Source organism: Camelus dromedarius, unplaced genomic scaffold (genome assembly GCF_036321535.1).
Source record: "Camelus dromedarius isolate mCamDro1 unplaced genomic scaffold, mCamDro1.pat HAP1_SCAFFOLD_114, whole genome shotgun sequence".
Lineage (NCBI taxonomy): Eukaryota > Metazoa > Chordata > Mammalia > Artiodactyla > Camelidae > Camelus > Camelus dromedarius.
Genome location: NW_026989787.1, coordinates 9,291,419 through 9,312,959, shown reverse-complemented (window position 1 = coordinate 9,312,959; position 21,541 = coordinate 9,291,419). Strand labels below are relative to the sequence as shown.

General features: G+C 37.0%; 1 long non-coding RNA gene across 2 annotated transcripts in view; it reads right to left on the bottom strand.

Moving 5' to 3' along the window:
• Positions 1-678: 678 nt before the first annotated feature.
• The window catches only part of LOC135320679 (uncharacterized), a 58,143-nt gene continuing 37,280 nt past the window's right edge, over positions 679-21,541 (bottom strand). Inside the window, exons 5-6 of one of the 2 annotated variants that reach the window (XR_010379934.1) lie at positions 3,525-3,581; positions 679-2,973 (exon numbers count right to left, since the gene is read on the bottom strand). This is a non-coding gene — a long non-coding RNA (uncharacterized LOC135320679). The remainder of the gene's footprint in view (positions 2,974-3,524; positions 3,582-21,541) is intronic. The other variant, XR_010379936.1, reaches the window with a different exon arrangement.

Genomic DNA, 21,541 nt, shown 5'->3' with positions numbered 1-21,541 from the left:
TTGAGATAATTTACATAAAACATCTAGCACAGTGATGGGCATATTGCAGAAACTCAACAAGTGCTATTTCATTTTCTAGTGATGAATCTTAAGGCTAAAAATACTAAGTGACTAGTTACCCCTGTACATAGCAAAAGTCAGATTCACTATGTAATTCTTATGAGAAATTCCTATACAGACATACATACCTGTAGGTGCATAGATAAATGCAGATTCTCCTACAGATTTAAGGTTTATTCTTCCCTTAATTGATTAATGTTTCACTAGTTCATATCCTTTTCTATTCAGATATTGAGGCTGATAATGATAAAAAAAAATTGGTAGGGAAGCTCTTTCCTTGACGTAACTTCCTATACTAATTAGACTAGGATGCTGTACTAAGGTTGTGTCAGCAGTTTAATTCATGCCTGTTTGCACTTTTCTAGTAGACTATAAAATGTTTCCCTAGCTGACTGATAATAGTCAGACATTGGCAAATTCATTGCTTCCTTTTTTAAAAAAAAATGGCATCTCCCCCAGTCAAAATAAAATATAGCAGGTTGCTTGTTTTATGTTATTGCATTATGTTGATTGTGTGAGTTTTCCTTTAGAGTAATTTATAAGTGAATATGAAATTCATTAATATGAAGTTAACACCTTTCTATTTCTTTTTCAGTAAAACTTCTACATGTTAAGATGGTCAGTATTTTATTCTTTTATTTATAGATAAAATTATAGCAACAAAAATTATTTTCTTTTCCCCAGCTTTCCACCTTTTAGTGTAAAATGGGAAGAATATCTTCCGTATTTCTATAACAGGTTTGTTTACAGTATCTGCAGTTATTTACCTCACAGCACCGTTTGCAGTAACATTGCAGATTCTGCATGCTCTAGATTTTAAGATGTGCTGTATGAGTTTGTAGTGGTTGTAATTTTGTTGTTTTATGTTTTGAAACTTTAAGAATTAGATCTTACAGGATTTGACATCACAATTTTTCATTGGCTTTCGTTAAGTTTTTGAGCTGTTATGTATAATAAAAGTTATAATAAGGTATATAAATTTACATGTATTAAGTGATTAATTTTGAAATCATATTACATACAATAACATTTGTTTAGAGTCAATCAATATGTTTGATCAAATTTAAGATGCTTGAGATACACATTTATTTTAACTATTAGAAAGAAAAAATGCCCCACTTTAAATTATGGCATCTCATCAATTTCTGAGAAGCTGAGACATGAAAACAGATATGTGCCTTTAGACTCAATGAAATATTTCAGGTGTGTATTTAGACTTGAGGGCTTTTCTTTGGCGAGGAGCAGATTTTGTGTTGCTGGTTGTTGAAAACCCTGCTCAAGCCTATGTATCTGCACAGCTATGCTGGTTTTTCTTGTTCATTCATTTGTTCCCTCATTTAGTTTTTACTGAGTGTCCTTCAGGTGCAAAGCTATGTCATGTTTCAAGTCACACAAGATTTCTTCTCTTGGAACTTCCTTTATATATCTGGAATATAACACAAAACCAAGTAATTGTTTGATGGCACAACATAGTACTTATGTCTCCAGCTAGATTCCAAATTATCATAAAGATTGCTCTTTTTCACATGTTTTGTATCTGCTTCATGTCCTAGGACATAATTTGTAATTCATTGTAACTTCTTGATTAATTGAACTTTGTTTATAATGATAAGAAAAAAGTGTAGTCTGTACACCTGACAAGTGTGTCTGTATGATTATGCATTAATATAATCAGAAGTTTTGAATTTTAGAAAAATGGAATAAAAAATTTTAACTGTAAAATGAGATAACAAAGATTTCTTCAAATAGCAAATGACTTTTCTGGATTTCTTTGACATTACAAGAAATCTAGAAAAGTCCAGTGGTCTGGCAGCTGTGGCTTATTACCCAGCTGCACAAGTGAATTACTGTTTTGAACACTGTGGAATCGTGGAATGAAGAGGTTTCTAGGTGTTCTATTGCTTGGGTAGACTGCCCTACTAGGACATTGCTAAGATTTATGTCAGAGAATGTTTTGCCTATGTTTTCTTCTAGGAGATTTACAGTGTCTTGCCTTATATTTAATTCTTTAAGACATTTTGAGTTTATTTTTGTGTATGGCGTGTGGGAGTTCGAACTTCATTGATTTGCATGTTGCTGTCCGGTGTTCCCAACACCATTTGCTGAAGAGACTGTCTTTAATCACTGTATTTTCTTGCCTATCTTTGTCAAAGACTAATTGACTGTAGGTCTGTGGGTTTATTTTTGGGCTTTCTAGTCTGTTCCATTGATCCATAAGCCTGTGTTTATGTCAATAACATTCTGTCCTGATGACTGTAGTTCTGTAGTGTTGTCTGAAGTCTGGGAGGGTTATTTCTCCAGCTTCATTCTTTTTCTTCATTTTTGCTTTGGCAATTCTGGGTCTTTTGTGGTTCCATATAAATTTAAGATTATTTGTTCAAATTCTATTAAAAAAAAAAGTCCTGTGTAATCTGATAGAGATCACATTAAATCTGTACATTGCTTTGGGCAGTATGACCATTTCAACAATATTGATTCTTCCAATCCAGGAGCATGGGGTATCTTTCCATTTTTAGAAACTTCTTTAATTTCCTTCATCAATGTTTTATAGTTCTCCGTTGAATTTTATTAAGTGTGTTTTCTGCATCTATTGAGATTATCATGTGGTTTTAGTCCTTTCTCTTGTTGTTGTGAATTATTACATTGATTTCTATGTGTTGAACCACACTTGTGTCCCTGGGATGAACCCAACTTGATCATAATGTATGATCTTTTTTATGTGCTGTTGCATTCTATTTGGTAGTATTTACTTGAGGATTTTTTGCATCTATGTTCTTCTGTGATATTGGTCTTTAATTCTCTTTCTTGGTGGTGTCTTTGCCTGTTTTTGGTATCAGACTGATGGTGGCTTCATAGAATGAGTTTAGGAGAATTCCCTCCTGCTTGTTTTCTTTCTATCAGCTTTACAATGTTCTGGAAAGCACAAGAAGAAAATATGGTTAAGTGGCATAAGGCTGTGACTATGGTAAGTCCACCTAACGAGTAGTTTTCCCAACAACATAAATTCTTTTGTAACAAAAAGGGAGGGAAAATGACTGCTTTAAGATGTAAGATGTGAAAGGCTATTCTACCACACACATTTCTTGTCAGTCACACAGAAGTTGTCAAATAATTATCCCCTGCCACTCAGAAAAAGATAATACTGTGAGAACACACTGTCCACAGAATCCCCTGTCCACTTCAGCATAGGCATCAATTTTTCTGCCCTGCTCAATGAGGACACACAGCTGTGGCTACAGGAAAGAGCCCTGATGCCCAAGCACCATCACATCCCATGACAAGAGCCATTCCCTTCCCCTGGGGGGCAGACAAACTCAGAAAGCCCCCAAAGCATGGGCGGATGGCCTTAGTAGTGTTCGTTTTTCAAGGCTCCGAGCCCCAAAGTATGTTGTTTGCATCCAAAAAGAGGCCATATTAACAGATACACACCATTATATATAAAATATATAAGCACAAGGACCTACTGTATATCACAAGGAACCATATTCAATTTCTTGTAATAACCTACAGTGGAAAAGAATCTGAAAAAGAAAAAAAATATATATATAATGAATCACCCTGCTGTACACCTGAAACTAACACAAAATTGTAAATCAAATATACATCAATAAAATGTATTGAAAATGCAGCTCTAAAGAGAAATACAGTCATGGTGTGAGCTGCCAGGCCCAGTGAAGGAATTTTGAGAGGTGAATGTTTTAAAAAATAATTCCTAATACCCTGAGATAACTATTTCCAGGATGGTGCAATTTTACCTTTAAAAAGGGAAAGAAAAAAAACCAAAAAACAAAAAACTCAGACATCACCATCCTGGAATTAACCAGCACACAGTTAAATTTTGGGAAAGAAAACACAAAACAGTAATGCAGTCATTCATCAAATTCAGAAAGCAAAACCAAAAATGCTAGCTCCTTACTGCTTGATTTCAAACAGAAGGCTGGTAAAAGTTACAGCATGAAAACGTAATTCTATTAATTAAACAAAACTTCATAAAATGAACAGGACTGGCAAAAGTATGTTTCTGGTAAATCAACTCAGGGGATGTCCAAATATAATGCAAACAACTCATGCAATTTTGAATTTTCCAGAAGCCTCCCCAACTTTTTTAAATAATTAAAAAAAAAAAAAGGAATTGATTTTAGCAATATATTTATATTTAATCCAATAGAGCCAAAATACTATCATTGCTGCATATAATCAACAGAAAAATATATGAGATATTTCACATGCTTTTATTCATACTAGACCTTCAAAATCTGAGTCTATTTTACATATACCGAGCATCTCAACTTCAGCTGGCTATGTATCAAGCAAGCAATATTTACATGTGGCTAGCGGCTGCCACTTTGTTTTTCTGTGCTTTGTTTTGCTTGTTTGTTTGTTTGTTTGTTTTGTTTTGTTTGTTTGGGAGGGTAATTAGGTATTTATTGATTTATATTTAATGGAGGTACTGGGGAGTGAACCCAGACTTCGTGCATGCTGAGCACATGTTCTATCACATAGTTATACCCTCCCCCCTAGCAGCTGCCACTTTGGAGAGGGCAGATCTCAATGGATACTTTGCACTTATTTGTAATTCCAAGTCTTCTCAAAAAAGAATTCCAATGGCAACCTCTTAAATGGATGCCTTCAGAAAATATAATTTCAAATATAATTTTTAAGTTTTTCCACTTCACCAAGGATGCTCTCTACTGTGATAATCAAGCAGATGGCTTCCCTATCCCTCATGGAGTCCCTGAAAGCAGCTGGTAATGGGAGAAGAATGGGAGACTTCTGAACTCTCTGTGCCTTTGAGGATCACTTTGGAGAAAAGAGACATTTTACTTCTGTTCCAGTCTCTTCACCTCCCCAGAAAAGTGTCTTCACTTCATCACCATGTCCTTTCTTTCCTCGAATCCACCTCTCATTCCACTGCTGTCGGTTTTAGCCTCCCCAAACAGAAAACCAGTGGTACTCCCCCATTTTTAACACATCACCAAGCCTCAGTGTGTCCTTCTACAAAAATACCCCACTACTTTTCCTCACCCTGACTTTGGCTTCTCCACACCCAGTCTCTTGTAGTCTACATGTGAACTAAGATTTAAGAATTACCCCACCTCCCAGCCCTGACACATACACCCTCACTGCTGTTAATGGCCTGTTGCCACTTTCTCAGACAGTGACCTTCATGTCCCCCACACCTGTGGTCTTGGTTGTTCATGGACATGGGAATCTACCTTTGTGGGACTGTGGAATTCTGTTCATGCTAGTTCCATTCCAGGCCATCCGGTTCTAGACACATGTCCCAGGAAACCATTTCCAGTGATTCTGGACTCCCTGACCCCACCTTTCCTTGGAGCACATGCTCATCAACAGCACCACGCCAACCCTAACCTCAGCAGGTCCACAGTGGAATCTGCACTCGGTTCCTCTCCACTCCCCACAAGCATGACTCACTCTGCTCTTCTACACATTCAGGGAAGAGGTAAGGCCCTTCCTATAGTTACAGTGTGTCTCCTACCACCATTTGTCCCTACCTTCCTCCAGGGTATATCCAAATTTGGAATAAATGACACTTGTAAAAATTATCTGAACTTTGGAGAAGCTAGTGTGTGAATCAACCTATCTATCTTGCTATGGTGGCTTCAGAGATCTTTTAAAAGAACTAGATTAAACTGCATCCTGATTTTTCTTTATTGCACGTGAAAGTGTAAATAAGAAGACAATGGAAGACCTTCCTAATGTCTAATATAAGCCAGGGTATAACAAGTTGCCCGTTTTTATTAGGTTTTGAAGATTTTTATGTTTTTTTTTTTATTTTTTAAGTGAAAGGTCTTTATTTTAGAAAACAAATCAATATGATTAAATTTAAGTTTGACAGAATCTACAGTTAATGACAAATTAATAGCAAGTAATTCATGCCAAGAACTTGAGCTACACATTTCCATCTTGCGTCTGCCAGGGACCAGTGATCAGTACAGAGACCGAGCTTGGTTTGATATTTATATTTGTAGCTGTGCTTCTTTAAATTTTTCTCAATGGAGGCAGCTAGCCCACCAAAATAATGTTTTCGATTTCTTTAAATTTTAAAGACAGAAGAAAAACTCATTATGTTATTTGTGAGATCTTGTAAACTCTTGTAATTCTAGTACCCTCGGAGACCATAATGATGGCTTCATAAGCAGTACATACAAGTGAATATTTTGATGATGCTGATTGGTAGACATATATCTCAAAACGTTTTGAGAAACGATTTCTTTGTGCTGTGGATGTATTTGAGGTCCCCCACTGCCTTGGTGCTGTGTTCTTCCACTTGGAGTGAGACACTCACTCCCCTGTCACAGCTAAGATGGCTGATCAGAGAACATGGAGTGAGCATCAGCTAGCCTGAAGTCCCTAACACTTCCCTTCCATGTCGGATTTCCATGAGAATGAAGCCCAAAGGGAAAAACGAAGAGTGGAAGATATTAAATTTGGTTTGGGCTCATTGCCTGTTTTTCTCAAAATCAGTGCAAGTTTTCTCCTAACCCACTGTGATTTCATTTGGACAGTGACAGTGGGTTCATCTGTATGTGCTCTCTGAGCATTTTTGCTAGTTTAATGACAACTTTTTTTTTTTACTTTTTAAAATTGAGTTATAGTTAGTATACAATGCCTCAATTTCTGGTGCACAGCGAAATTCTTCAGTGATACATAAATATACATATATTAATTTTCATATTCTTTTTAAAAACTTGGCTACCACTAGATATTGAATATAATTCCCTGTGCTGTACAGTAAAAGTTGTTTATCTATTTTGTATATGTCACTCAGTATCTGCAAATCTCAAATTCCCAGTTTATCCTTTCAAAATCCCCTCTCCCCTGGCAACCACAAGTTTGTATTATATGTCTGTGAGTCTGTTTTTGTTTTATATATAAGTTCATTTGTCTTATTTTTTAGAGCCCACATATAAGTGTTATGTGGTATATTTCTTTTTCTGGGTTAATTCACTTAGAATGACATTCTCCAGGGACATCCACGTGGCTACAAATAGCAATATGTTCTCAATTTTCATGGCCGAGTAGTATTCCATTGTATAAATATACCATAACTTCTTTATCCAGTCATCTGTCAATGAACATTTAGGTTGCTTCCATGTCTTGGCTATTGTAAATAGTGCTGCTATGAACATTAGGGTGCAGGTGTCTTTCGGAATTAGGGATTCTTCTGTATATATGCCCAGGAGTGGGAACACTGCATCATATGTTAAGTCTACTTTTGGTCTTTTGAGGAATCTCCATACTGTTTTCCACAATGGCTACACCAAACAACATTCCCACCAACAGTGTAGGGGGGTCCCTTTTCAACAACACCCTTTCCAGCATTTGTCATTTATAGACTTTTGAATGATGGTCATTCCGACTGGTGTGAGGTGAAGCCTCATTGTAGTTTTAATTTGCATTTCTCTGATAATTAGAGGTATTGAGCACTTTCTCATGTGCTTTTGGCCATTTGTATGTCTTCATGGGAGAATTGCTTGTTTAGGTGTATTGCCATTTTTGGATTGGGTTGTTTCTCTTTTTCTTATTAAGTCATATGAGATGTTTATATATTCTGGAGATTAAGCATTGTCAGTTTCATCTTTTGCACATATTTTCTCCTAATCTGTAGGTTGCCATTTTGTTTTGCCTATGGTTTCCTTTGTTGTGCAAAAGCTTTTAAGTTTAATTAGGTCCCATTTGTTTATTTCTACTTTTATATCTATTTCTTTGGTAGACCGCCCTGGGGAACATTGCTGAGATGTATGTGAGATTATGTTCTGCTTGTGTTTTCTTCTAAGAGGTTTATTGTGACTTGTCTTATGTTTAAGTCTTTAATCCATTTTGAGTTTATTTTTGTGTATGGTGAGAGGGAGTATTTTAACTTCATTGATTTACATGCTGCTGTCCAATTTTCCCAACACCATTTGCTGAAGAGACTGTCTTTATTCCATTGTATGTTCTTGCCTCCTTTGTTGAAGATTAATTGACCAAAACATTGTGGGTTCATTGCTGGGCAATTTTGTTCCATTGGTCCATATGTCTGTTTTGTATCAATACCATGCTGTTTTGATTAATGTAGCTCTGTAGTATGGTCTGAAGTCTGGGAGGGTTGTTCCTCCAGCCTAATTCTTTTCCTTCAGTTATGTTTTGGCAATTCTGGGTCTTTTGTGATTCCATATAAATTTTATAATAATTTGTTCCACTTCTGTGAAATATGCCTTTAGTAATTTGATAGGGATTGCATTAAATCTGTAGATTGCCTTGGGAAATGTGACCATTTTAACAATACTAATTCTTCCAATCCAGGAGCATGGGATATCTTTCCATTTTTTAAAGTCTCCTTTAATTTCGTTGTAGTTCTCCATGTATAAGTCTTCTGCTTCCTTGGTTAGATTTACTCCTAGATATTTTATTACTTTAGATGTAATTTTAAAAGGGATTGTTTCTTTATTTCTTTTTTCTGTTGATTCATCATTAGTGTAAAGAAATGCAACTGATTTTTGTACATTAATCTTGTATCCTTTTGTACATTAATCTTGTGATCTTGTATCCTTGTAACTTGCCAAATTCTTTCATTACTTCGTGTAGTTTTTGCCTGGGCCTTTTAGGGTTTTCTATATATAGTATCATGTCATCTGCATATAGTGACGATTTTTTAGCTTCTTTTCCAATTTGGATCTCTTGTATTTCTTTTTCTTTCCTGATTGCAGTGGCTAGGACTTCCAAGATTATGTTGAATAAAAATGGTGAGAGTGGAGAACCTTGCCTTTTGCCAGATTTTAGTAGGAAGGTTTTCAGCTTTTCACCATTGAGTTCTATGCTGGCTGTAGGTTTGTCATAAACAGCTTTAATTATGTTGAGATATGTCCCCTCTATACCTACTTTGGTGAGGATTTTTATCATAATGGGCATTGAATCTTATCAAATGCTTTTTCTGCATCTAGTAAGATGATCATGTGGGTTTTGTCCTTTCTCTTGTTGTTGGGGTATATTATTGATTGATTTGCCTATGTTGAACCATCCTTGTGGTCCTGGGATAAACCCGACTTGATCATGGTTTATGATCTTTTCTATGTGCTGTTGGATTCTGTTTGCTAATATTATGTTGAGAATATTTGTATCTATGATTCCTCAGTGATATTGATCTGTGAGTTTCTTTTTTAGTAGTGTCTTTGTCTGGTTTTGGTATCAGGGTGATGGTGACTTCATAGAATGAGTTTGTGAATACCCCCTCCTTTTCAATCTTTTGGAAGATTTTGAGAAAGGCCGGTATGAGTTCTTCATTGTATGTATGATAGAATTCCCCAGGGAAGCCATGCAGTCCTGGACATTTGTTCATTGGGAGGGTTTTTTTTTTTTATGCTTATTCAATTTCATTTCTAGTGATTGGTTTGTTCTGGTGGTCAATTTCTTCTTGATTCAGTCATGTGGACTGTATGTTTCCAGAAACTTGTCCGTTTCTTCAGGTTATTCATTTATTTTCCATAAAGTTTTTCACAGTATTCTCATATGATATTTTGAATTTCTGTGGTATTGTTTGTAATTTCTCTTTTCCTTTCTTAATTTGATTGTGCTCTGACTTTTCTCTTCTTTGTGAGCTAGGCCCGAGGTTTGTCAATTTTATTTACTGTTTCAAAAAAAAAAAAACAACAGCTCTTTGTTTGACTTTTTCTATTGTTTTTTAAATCTCTATTTTATTTATTTCCTCCTTGATCTTTATTGTTTTCTTCCTTCTGCTGACTTTAGGTTTTGTTTGCTCTTCTTTCTCTAATTCTTTTAGTTGGTTAGTTGTTTATTTCAGAGTGTTCATCTTTTTTGAGGAAGACCTTTATTGCAATGAACTTTCTTTTTAGGAATGCTTTCGCTGCATCCTATAGATTTTGTGTGGTTTTGATTTTTGTCATTTGTCTCAAAGTAGTTTTTAATTTCTTCTTTGATTTTATCATTGACCCTTTGGTTTCTTAGTATCATGTTGTTTAATTATCATGCTGTCATTTCTTTCTCCTTTGTTTTTCTGTAGTTGATTTCTAGTTTCATGCATTGTGTTCAGAAAAAAATGCTTAAAATAATTACTATCGTCTTAAAATTGTTGTCTTCTTTTGTGCCCAAGTACATGATCCACCCTAGAAAATGTTCCATGTGCACTTATGAAGAATGTATATTGTATTTTTTTTAGGATGTAATGTTCTGAAATATCAACCATGTCTAATTTGTATATTGTATCATTTAATTTCTGTTGCGTTATTAAATTTGCATCTGGAAGGTCTTCCAGTGAGGATAATGGGATGTTTTAATTTCCTACCATTATTTTATTCCCAGCAATTTCTCCTTTTATATCTGTTAGTATTTGCTTTATGTATTTAGTTGCTCCTACATTGGGTGTAGTTATGTTAATGGATGTAATATCTTCATCTTATATTGCTCCTTAAATCATAAAACGTTCTTCATCTTTCTTTATGGTCTTTGTTTTAAAGTACATGTTGGATGAAATCAGTATTGCTACACCTGCTTTCTTTTCATTTCTGTTTGTGTGTAATATCTTGTTCAATTTTCTCACTCACAGTCTATTTTTGTCCTTTTCCCAAAGGTGGGTCTCTTGTATGTGGCATATTGTAGGTTCTTGTTTTATTATCCAGTCTGTCATTCTAGGTCTTTTCATTGGAGCATTTAACCTTATTGAAATTTAAAGTAATTTCTGATAAACTTTAGTTTATTGCGATTTTGAACTTAATTTTGCAGGTGATTTGGCATTTTTTCCCTTGTTCCTTTCTTTTTCTTATTGTGTGTGTTTTTTTGTTTGTTTGTTTTCCTTCCTATTATCTTGGTTAATTTTTAGTTTTTGTGACTCTCTTGTAAGTTTTTGTCTTATGGTTACCCAATTTTGTACATATATTAACCCATTACTGTATCTGTTTGTTTTAAACATATAGAAATATAAGCTCAAACCCATCCTATCGAGAATGATTTAGATGTCTTCTTTTAGTATTCCATGTTTATTCTGTTGTAATTCATGGTATTTATCACCTTTCCAATTATGGTTTTCTCCTTTCAAAAGCAACCTACTTCTTTTTGATTTAGAGTATACCATTCAATATTTCTTTTAGTATAGATTTAGTGTTGCTAAATTCTTTTATTTTTGCTTGTCTGTGAAGATATTTATTTCTCCTTCTATTCTAAAGAATAGACTTGCTGGATAAATTATCCTAGGCTGAATTTTCTTTGTTTGTTTGTTTTTCATTCAGGACTTTGAATATATCTTGCCACTCCCTTCTGGCTTGTAGTGTTTGTGTTTCTGTAGAGAAATCAGCTGAAAGCCTTATGAGGTTTCCTTTGTAACTAACTCTGTTTTTCTCCTTATGCCTTTAGAATCATTTTTTATCTTTAACCCAGGCCATGCTGATTATAATATATCTCAGTGTGTGTCTGTTTGGTTTCTTCTTGTTTTGGTCCCTTCGTACTTCCTGTATTGGTATATCTGATTGCTTCTTTATGTTTCAGAAGTTCTTAATTAAGATTTCTTCAAATACCTTTTCAATCCCTTTTGCTTTTACTTCTCCTTCTGAGACCCCTGTTATGCATAGGTTTTGGCAAGTTTTATATTATCCCATAGGATAATTGTTTTCATTGAATTTTGTTCTTTCATTGGTTTTTGTTTTCCTCTCTTCTGTTCTGATTAGTTGGTTTCTGTTGTCCTGTATTCTAAACCACTTATTAATTCCTCTGCATTAAGTAGCCTACTTTTTTTTTTTACAACTTTTAACTCAGGTCTTATCTCAGCAAATGTGTTTTCCTATTTTAATTCACACTTCTTTATAAAGTTTCAATTTCCTATTTGACATAGTCTTTGCCTCTGTACACAATCACCTTTTGTGTCTTTAGTACATTTATCTCTCCTTTGAAATCATGATTTAATAGATTATCAAGGTCTATTTCATTGATCTCTCTTTCAGGGGATTTTACCTGCTCTTTTAAATGGGAGTTGTTCCTCTACTTCTTTATTTTACTTATATCTCTCCTGCACTATTTATTATGGAGCATCAGTTATCTTTTCTGTTTCTAAAGGTTTTCTCTTTACTTATTTACCTAAAACAGATGCAGAAATAAAGCTAAAAAATAAATTTAAGAGAAAAGAATAAGATTTGAAAACAGATTATGAACAATAAAAGAACAAGTCAAAGAGAAATAAAAATTGAGTTGAGACAAATTTTAAAAGCCTTAAAATTAGAAAATAATATCTGAAAACTGATTATAATAAATAAGAGAACAAAACAAAGAGATAAAAGCAAATTGTGAGAAATTAAAAATCTTAAAAAAGAAAAAAATTTGAGAACAGAGTCTAATCAATAATAGAAGATTAAAGCAAAGAGAAATAAAAATGAAATTGAGACAAACTAAAAACAATTTAAAATATTTTAATGTCCAATTTTAAAAGGGGTAAACATAGAAACATAAAAAATCTTTTAAAAGTAAAAATTTAAAAATTAAAAGAAAAAAGTGAAAATATGTGGATGTGTTCTTGTGGGCACTATGTGCTCTTAATAATTTTGTCGATAGCTCTGAAGTATGGGTGGTTATTATGTCTTCCTGTCTTTTGCCTGTTATCCTTTTTGTTGGGGATTTGGCCTGTGATCTGGTAGTAAGAGTCTTCCCTGGCTATTAAATGAGATCTCCTTTTTATTTTGTGGTTGTTGCTGCTCCTGTTCTCACCCTGCTACATGAACTCCAGTCACTGGTTCCAGAGGCCCTCCAGTTGTGCTCCTGATGTGTGCTTCTCCTAGTGCCATGTGTCATGTCTCTTCCAAATGCTGCATTGTGGTGTTGCACTTGTGCATGATAGGTGGTTGGGTCACTCTGTCTTTCAGTGCCCCTCTCAACTTCACTTCAGTTCCATGCTCTCTAGGTGGACTTGGATAAAATGGTCATACCAGCCATCACCCCTACTCTGTGCCAGAACTCTGCTCCTTGTTCATTTGTCTTAGAAGCATTAGTTCACAGAGGTACTGCAGCAGAACTTTCCTATTTTCCTGGGGCTGCAAACAAATCTGAGTCCCCCCTATGAGGTTGCAGAGCCCCTAGGTAGGGATTGAAATTTCAACCCTGCCTCCACCTCGGTGCACATTAGAGTATATGGTGGGTGTGGTTGAGTCCCACCTCTCTTCTCCAGAAAAGGCACCAGAAATGATGCCACAAGTCTTCAAAGACAAAAGCTATGGCACCCCTCCCCCCAGGGCACACCAGCAGTGTTGCTTTGCCTTTATTTTTTCATATTATATGTGGGACTCATTTTGTTCTGCTCTGTATACCTTCCCAGCGATGGCACACAGCACATTGAAATCTCCTGAGGTTGCCTTTGTACAGTTGGCCCAAGTCCTCCATCAGGCTCAGGCAGTCTGTTTCATCCCACACCTGCTGGTTCGTGTATAAGCTTGGGGATCATGAGGACCCTTTTTGCCCATTTAACTTTGTTCTGTCAGTCAAGGGCTATTGTACACAATTTCAAGCCTCAGAGGTTCCCCCTCCATCCAGCTGACCTCTTCATTGGAGTGGGAGAGACCCAACAAATGAGCACTATACCACCTTTGCTGCTCCCTCCCCATGGGACTAGACTGCACTATTTCCCTTTTTCTTCCTTTTATTTTCCTTTTCTCCCACCAGATTAATGGCGTGTTTTGTCTTTTGATGAAGGTGAAGTTCTGTCAAAGTTCATCAGACTTTCTGATTGGATATGTGGGTAAGTGGATGTCAGTCTTGGTGCATTTGTGGGAGAGGGTGAGCTAAGAGTGTTGTTGTACTCTACCACCTTGGCCCTTCTTGATTTTTTCTTTTTTTAAGTGTACAGTAGTCTAGTGTCTGTATAAGTGTCAATTTTAGTGGGATTTTGTTCAGTAAGCCTAAAATCTCTACTTTGAAATAAACTACTGGGTTTATAAAAAAGAACTAAGTTAACAGCTGCAAGCCAGCATCATCCATTCAAGGGTGTGTTAGAGAAGGATGGAGGGGAGGAAAGGGAGAGGGGGAAGAGACACAAAGGGTGAGAGAGTGGAGAAGGGGGAAGTCCTACCTGCTAAAAAGTGGATGCTTGCTGCCTTTCAACACAGCTCAGTGCAGGGGCACCCTATTTATGCAGGAAGAGCTAGCTGTCTGGACTCTGATCTAGAGACACTGCTCTCAGTTTCTACTCTGGAGTTGAGCAGGTGCTGCTGGAGGAGAGGGTGGAGTCAGGGCAATGGTGGTTGGATGGAAGCCTCTGATGTGAACAAGGAGCTGTGAGTTCAGACTTGCTCCTTAAGCCTCTAAAGGACAATGAGCAAGTGAGTCCTTCTAGAGAGACAAGGAGGGAGAAGGTCCTGTGGTGCTCCCACTGACTCTCCAAGCATCTAACTTGGAATTCTGCCTCAGGCTGACATCTTTGATCAATAAACAACACAGGTTGCTTTTATTTCCTAATTTAATAAAAGCCTTTTGTTCACTTCCACGGGAAGCATAATAACAAATCTGAGCTACTTTAAGAAGAAGGAAAATCCTCACTGAGCACCTACCCTGCACCAGACATGGTATAATGAACTTCGTGGCTGTGATCTCAGTGACATCTGACAAGTCACTAAGAACTGGGATGAAGGGACATGAGCAGATACCAGAAGACAAAGACAAGCTGAAGGCAGATGTCATACAGACAATTCCACAAGAATGAATAGCAGAAGCAGAAAGTGGAGATGGTGTGGGACCACATGGGCAAATTCCTAGGTTTGAATTCCAATGAACTAGACAGGGAGGTAATCCTGGACTTAAAGCATAAAGATCATTGGTTTCACAGTTTCTCTGCATGACCAATTATTTTTGTTTGTTTGTTTCTTTTTGCTGTCCTAGATTTTCCAACATGGCAATTTTTATACTTCTTCGTCAACCATTCCCTTGACTGCTTCTCTTTCAACTCATATGCATAAAAGACTTCACCCCAGGACCAGATAACAAATCAGTTAATAACAGGAAGGATAAGCCTTCAGAACTTGCCAAGCAAAAGGAGAGATTGGTATGCACAAAGGTAAATATGTAAGATGATGAATAATTGAAATTTAAATGAGTGGCTCACAGTAGTGCTCAAAAAGTTCAAAGAGGAAAGGAAGGCAGGTGGAAGTGATCCTGTTTGTGTGTGTTTGTCTGTGTGAGTATGCATGCTGGGAAAGGAATTGGGTAATGGATGAAGACATCATGCAAGATGGTTGAAGTGTCAGTAACAGTCTTTGGAATATGAGTTGTGAAAGGGAAATAAAAAGTTGAATTTGGAAATGATGTTTGAGGCCAGAATGTAAAAGGCCTTGAAGGTCAAATTAAGATATGCTATCATATATTATAAGTCTTGTCTTTCACACCAATTATGTGTTGACACTCTTAGAAATGGTGAATTAGAGAGGAGATGAAGGGTTCCTTTAAATAAGACATCTAGGCAAACAACAGCACATTGAGGTAAATGGTACCCAGCAGTTGCATTCCACAAGATTAAGTACATTAGCATTTCTAAAGAAAAATAATAATTTATAGTACTGTATGTTTCCTACTACCTACAGAGTTAGAAAATAGCTCAGTAACATTGAATTTGAAATATTCAAAGGGTGAGCTAGACAGACACCAAGTAATCTTTTGTGTGGTTGAATGTGTGTTTCAAAATGTTTCAGTTTTTCCTGACAGTGGCCACTTTTATTGGGTATTTTCCTAGAAACAGATTTGCTGGAATATGTTTATCTGTATGTTCAGGTTAAAGTGGATACTGACAGGTATTTGCTTCTCAGGTGATTGTACTAATTTACATGCTCATCAGCAATGTACCATTCTTTATGTGCTCCTGAAAGTTAGGAAGTTCTGAGCCTCAATTCAGTTCTACAAAGGGTAAAATTTTAAACAATCTCCTTTGTAGTTCTCATGCATACCAAATTTTTAGAGTTATTATCAGTGGTATAATAAATAAATTATCTGTCCTTTATTTCTGGTACCAGACACAGAACTTCAAAACTCTTGGAATTTCTTGAGTGAGAAGACCGTCTATTATGCTAATGAGGTGACTCATGGTAGTGGGCCCCAAGTTAACTTCAGCATGAGCACTAATCCCAGAAAGACCAGCCACATAATTAGAGGGTTGAAAATTAGGGACACGCTGGACTCTGGGAAGATGGGAGTAGATGGTGCTGAGATGGAGATTAGTCATGTGTCCAATGATTTAATAAATTATAAAGCTCAAGTAAAACCTCTGGACTTCAATCTCAGTGATGCTTTCTGGTTTGTGAATACCCTGAATCCACTTGCAGCCAGTGTCTGAGTTTGGCATATACTAAGTCTGTGTAATTTATTTGTTGAACAACTTAATGCACTGATTCTAACCTGAGTCTTACATCCAACTCTTGTATCATTCTGGAAGTATAAAGTCTACGAGCTTGTGTCTCTCATGGTGAAGCTTGACATTTCTGTCCATGTGGGGAGATTCAGGAAAGGTATGACTAAACAGTGGGAATATTATTGTGTGGAAAAAGGCATCATCATAGGAAATGAAATCCCCTAACACAACAATTTTCAGTTCAAAGCAAGCCAAAACAAATTGACTATTCCACTTGTGACCTAGGCAGTGAGCATTGGTCTCTCCAGCAAGATTTGGCCTCTCCAGTAAGATTAACAAGAGGACAGATGACTGGATAAAGAAGTTGTATATTTATACAATGGAATAATGTACATCCATAAAAAATAATAAAATAATGCCATTTAAAGCAACATGAATGGACCTGGGAAATAGCATTCTAAGTGAACTCAGAAAGAGAAAGAAAAATGCCATATGATATCACTTATATTTAGTATCTAAAAAGTAGATGAAATTATTAAAAAAAAGACTCACAGACATAGAAAACAAACTTATGGTTTCCAGAGGGAGAAGAGAGTGGGAAGGGCTAAATTGAGAGCTTGAGATTTGCAGATAACAATATATATATAATATATAAAAAACAATTCCAAATTGTATAGCACAGAGTACTATATTCAATATCTTATGCTAACTTATGGTGAAAAGGAATATAAAAAAACATATATGTATGTTAATGTATGACTGAAGCATTATCCTGTACACCAGAAATTGACATAACATTGTAAATTGACTAAACTTCAATAAATAAATATAAATATATATATAGATATATTTTAATTATGCATTAAAATTCAACAATAAATTTTATTCTCTAAAAGAAAGAGGAGAGTGAGTGGAGAAGCAATTTGAAATGTATTTTGTATTTCATTATCTCATAATATAAGGATGATTCTAGTCTATAATTAATAAATAACTTGTAAGACTTAAACCCAGCAGAGAAAATACTTAAATATTTACTTTTGGGAAATTAGATTTTGCCCAAGAGGAAAAAAATCTAAAACTGATATTAGACATCCACCAATAGACATTCAAAAGAAGTGCAGTGTCTTCCAGTATTAGACTGACATGTTCACCTTTATTTCCTAGAATTATACGGATTGTGGGGGAATGGAATTAAGATAAAACTATGTTTGACTTTGGATGTCTGGCTAAGACATTTTAGTTTTAATTTTTGTTCACAGTGGAGGGTGGAGAAGTTTTGAAAGGCAGCTATGCTCACCATTATACAACCAATGCCTTCGAATGGAGAAGTTTTGATCAGTAGAGGGAAGAGAAGAAATTAGTACCACAGAAAAAGGCATTATCAAGGAAGGTAGAACAAAGATAACTGATATTGACTGTACATGGCTACCAGACTTTCCATTAGTTCATCCTTTTATTGAAGATTCATAGGATTACACTTATATTTATTTCTTCCCTGCAGAATGTGCTGTCAATTTTTTTTAAAAATAAGAAATGTCATGTTAATTTTCAGACAGGTATACAATATCTGTCTGAATAGGTCATGGAAACATTGTTTGGGAATTCTGGCCAATTATTAGTAATTTCAGTATCAAATCTAAGAAAGAGGAGTCAGGAGCAGCCAAGATGGTGGAGTAGAAAGACACTAGTAGCTCACCCTTTCCCACAAATACACCAAGAGAAACACCCCAGGACCCACCCATTCACTCAGAACACCTACTGAACATTGACAGAACATCACCTTCTTCAAAAGACAAAATTCACCACAAATCTGGTAGGAAAAAAGTAAAAGGAAAATAGCGTGGGATGGATCCCACAGTGTGGGAGTGACAAATAAGGATTCACACTCTTAAACTGGGGGGGACGGAGGACTCCAAGTCTTGTATCAGGGCAAAGTAGCACTTGACCCACAAAACAATAAGTAAAATGAACACTAAATTTCCCTGTGACCTCAGCCCTAGACACAAACCAGCAGGGGGTGGGCTGGGGATGGCTGCCAGAGCCACGTGGTGGACTGGGGCTAACTGCACAGAGGCAATCTCAGGGGGCTGGAGTATGCTATGAACTATGTCTGGGAGGATATAAAGAACAGAACAGCCTAAGTTCTCATTAAAATTTAAAAAAAGAAAACAATACTGCTGTTGTGCATTGTAGGGAGGAGCACAATGCAGCTGGGCCATAGCCTTTGTCTACACAGGCCTGTGGCACCATTGCTGGTGTGTTCTTAGGAGAAGAGAGGCAGGGCTCCAGCACAACCGCCATATCCCTTAGTGTTCAGCTCCCAGGCAGAGGTGGATTTGAAACACGTATTCATAGCCAGAGGGTCCACAACTTCACAGGCAGGACTGAAATTTGTTTACAACACCAAGCAAAGGGGACCATTTTGCTATGCAGGTGTCTTTGTGGACCCACACCTCTAAGACAAAAGGGCAAGGACTAGAGTTCTGGCACAGAGTGAGGGTGAGTGCTGGTGTGGCCATTTTCTGTGAGCCCACCTACCCTGAGTGGATGCAGCACTGAGAGTAGTTCTGATCAAGTAGCATGGCCTGTGGGCCTCTGGGAAGAGTGAGCAGAATTTGCAAAGTGGGGTGATTGAAGGGGCAGCATTTGGCACTTGGCATGGTGCTCATCTGGTAGCATGAATTCAGTCACTGAGTGCTGGAAGCCCTACTGGTGTAGGCATCTAAGACAGGTGAGCAGAGTTTGTGTATCAGGGCAAGTGCAGGTGCAGTGTTTGCTGCTGGTGATGTCACTGACCTGATAGGGCATCACCAACCAAGTGTGTGACACTGACATTCCTGTAACTAAAGCTAGGACAAGGGCAGAGTCAAGAAAAAGTACTTAAACTGCTCCAACCCCACCTACTATGCACCAGAGCTCAGAATCAGGTCTGGAAGCCTCACTCCCAACAAAAAGGAAACAGACCCAGTCCCTGACAGAGCTGTGACAACCACAGAACAAAAAGGAGACCACACTAAAAAACCAGAGAAGGCTCTGGTCACCACAACACCAGCCACATCCCTAATCAAAAGGATAACAGACAACACACATAGAAGAAAGACATGGCTACCATCCATACTAAAAACAGACATAGCGAAAAAATTATTAGGTGTGCACAGTCTACACAGGAACACATCCTCTTCAAAAAAAAAATCCCTTGAAGGTCAGAGAAGATAACTGATACTTCATCATCCATAGAGCCAGAGAGATATAAGTAAAATGAAGAAGGAGGGGAATGATTCTCAATTAAAAGAACAATAGAAATCCCCAGAAAGAACAGTCAATGAAATACATCTCAGTAGTCTACTAGATCATGACTTCAAAACTGGAGTGATGAAAGCACTGAAAGAAATAAAAAAGACTATAAATAGAGAGAGAGAACATTATGAAAAGGAAATTGAAACTATAAAGAGGAGATAATTAAAAACATAATACTCAATGGCTATGAAAAGAGCCAAGAGATAGAGAGTCAAAAACAGACTAGACAATGCAGAAGAATGAATAAGTGACTTAGAAGACATGATAAGAGAATTCACCCAATCAGAACAGCAGACAGAAAAGCAAGAGAAATAAAGGAAAAAAAAAAACAATGAAAGCAATATAAGGGATCTATGGGATAATATATTACATTCCAACCTATGCATAATTGGTGTCACAGAAGGAGAAGAAAAACAAAAGGGATTGAAAAAGTATTTGAAGAAATCATGACTGAAAATATCCCAAACCTAAAGAAGCAATCAAATATCCAAGTACAGGAAGCACAGAGAGTACTCAAGAAGAAGAACCCAAATAGACCTACACCAAGACATATTAAAATTAAGATGGTGAAATTTAAAGATAAAGAAATTATACTAAAGGCAGCAAGAGAAAAATGAATTGTTAGCTATAAGGAAAACCCCATAAGGCAATCTGTTGGTTTCTCTTCACCAACACTGCCAGCCAGAAGGGAGTGGCAATATATATTAAAACGTCTGAATGAGAGAAAGCTGCAACCTAGGATAATTTATGCAGTAAGGCTGTACTTTAGACTAGAAAGAGAAAGAATTTCACAGACAAGCAGAAACTAAAAGAATTCAGCAATACTAAACCTATGCTAAAAGAAATAATGAAATGTTTACTCTAAATAGAAAATAAGCAGAGGACAAGGGCAAAGATGGTGGAGTAGAAGGACACTTGTAGCTCACCCTCTCCCACAAATACACCAAGACTGATATCCATGAACCCACCCATCCAATCAGAACAATTGCTGAACTTTGACAGAACATTGCCTTCTTCAAAAGACAAAATACATTGCAAATTGAGTAGGAGAAAAGGAAAAAAAAAAAGGAAGAGAAAGGAAAATAGTGGGGAACCGGTCCTGCAGGGAGAGAGTGACAAAAGAGAAATAGCATTCATTTGTTAGGTCTCCTTCACTCCAAAGGAGAGGTCAGTGGGATGGAGGGGGAGCTTCCAACGTTTGGATCTGGATGGAATGGCCTCTGACTGACAGAACTAAGTTAAGTGGGCACAAAGGATCCCTGTAATCCCCAGGCATAGACATCAACCAGCAGGGTTGGGACAGGACAGGCTGCCCGAGCCAGGAAAAGGACATGGGCCAACTCTACAGAGGCAAGCTTGGGGGACTTCAGTGAGCTATGTGCCATAGCTAGGGGGATATACAGATCAGAAAAGCCTGGGTCCCTCATAAAATACACACACACACACACACACACACAAAGCAACACTGCAGGTGTGCCCTAGGGAGAGGGGCACTGTAGCATTTGTCTCTGCAGACCCATGGAACCATTATTGGTGTATCCTTGGGAGAAGAGAGGCAGGGCTTAATGACAACCACCATATTCTCCAGTGTGCAGCTCCCAAGTGAAAGTGCGGTTGAAACCTGAAGCTATACCTATGGTTTGGCAACATCATAGGTGAGAGTGAGATTTGTTTACAGCCCCAGACAGAGGGAAACTTTCTGCAAAGGTGCCTCTGTGGACTCATGCTTCTAAGAGAAATGAATAAAAAGCAGAAATTTGGCATAGAGCAGGGGCAAGGGCTAGTGAGGCCATTTTCCCTGATCCAGGGACATGACTGTTGGGCCTCTAGAACCAGTGAGTTGAATTCAGGCAG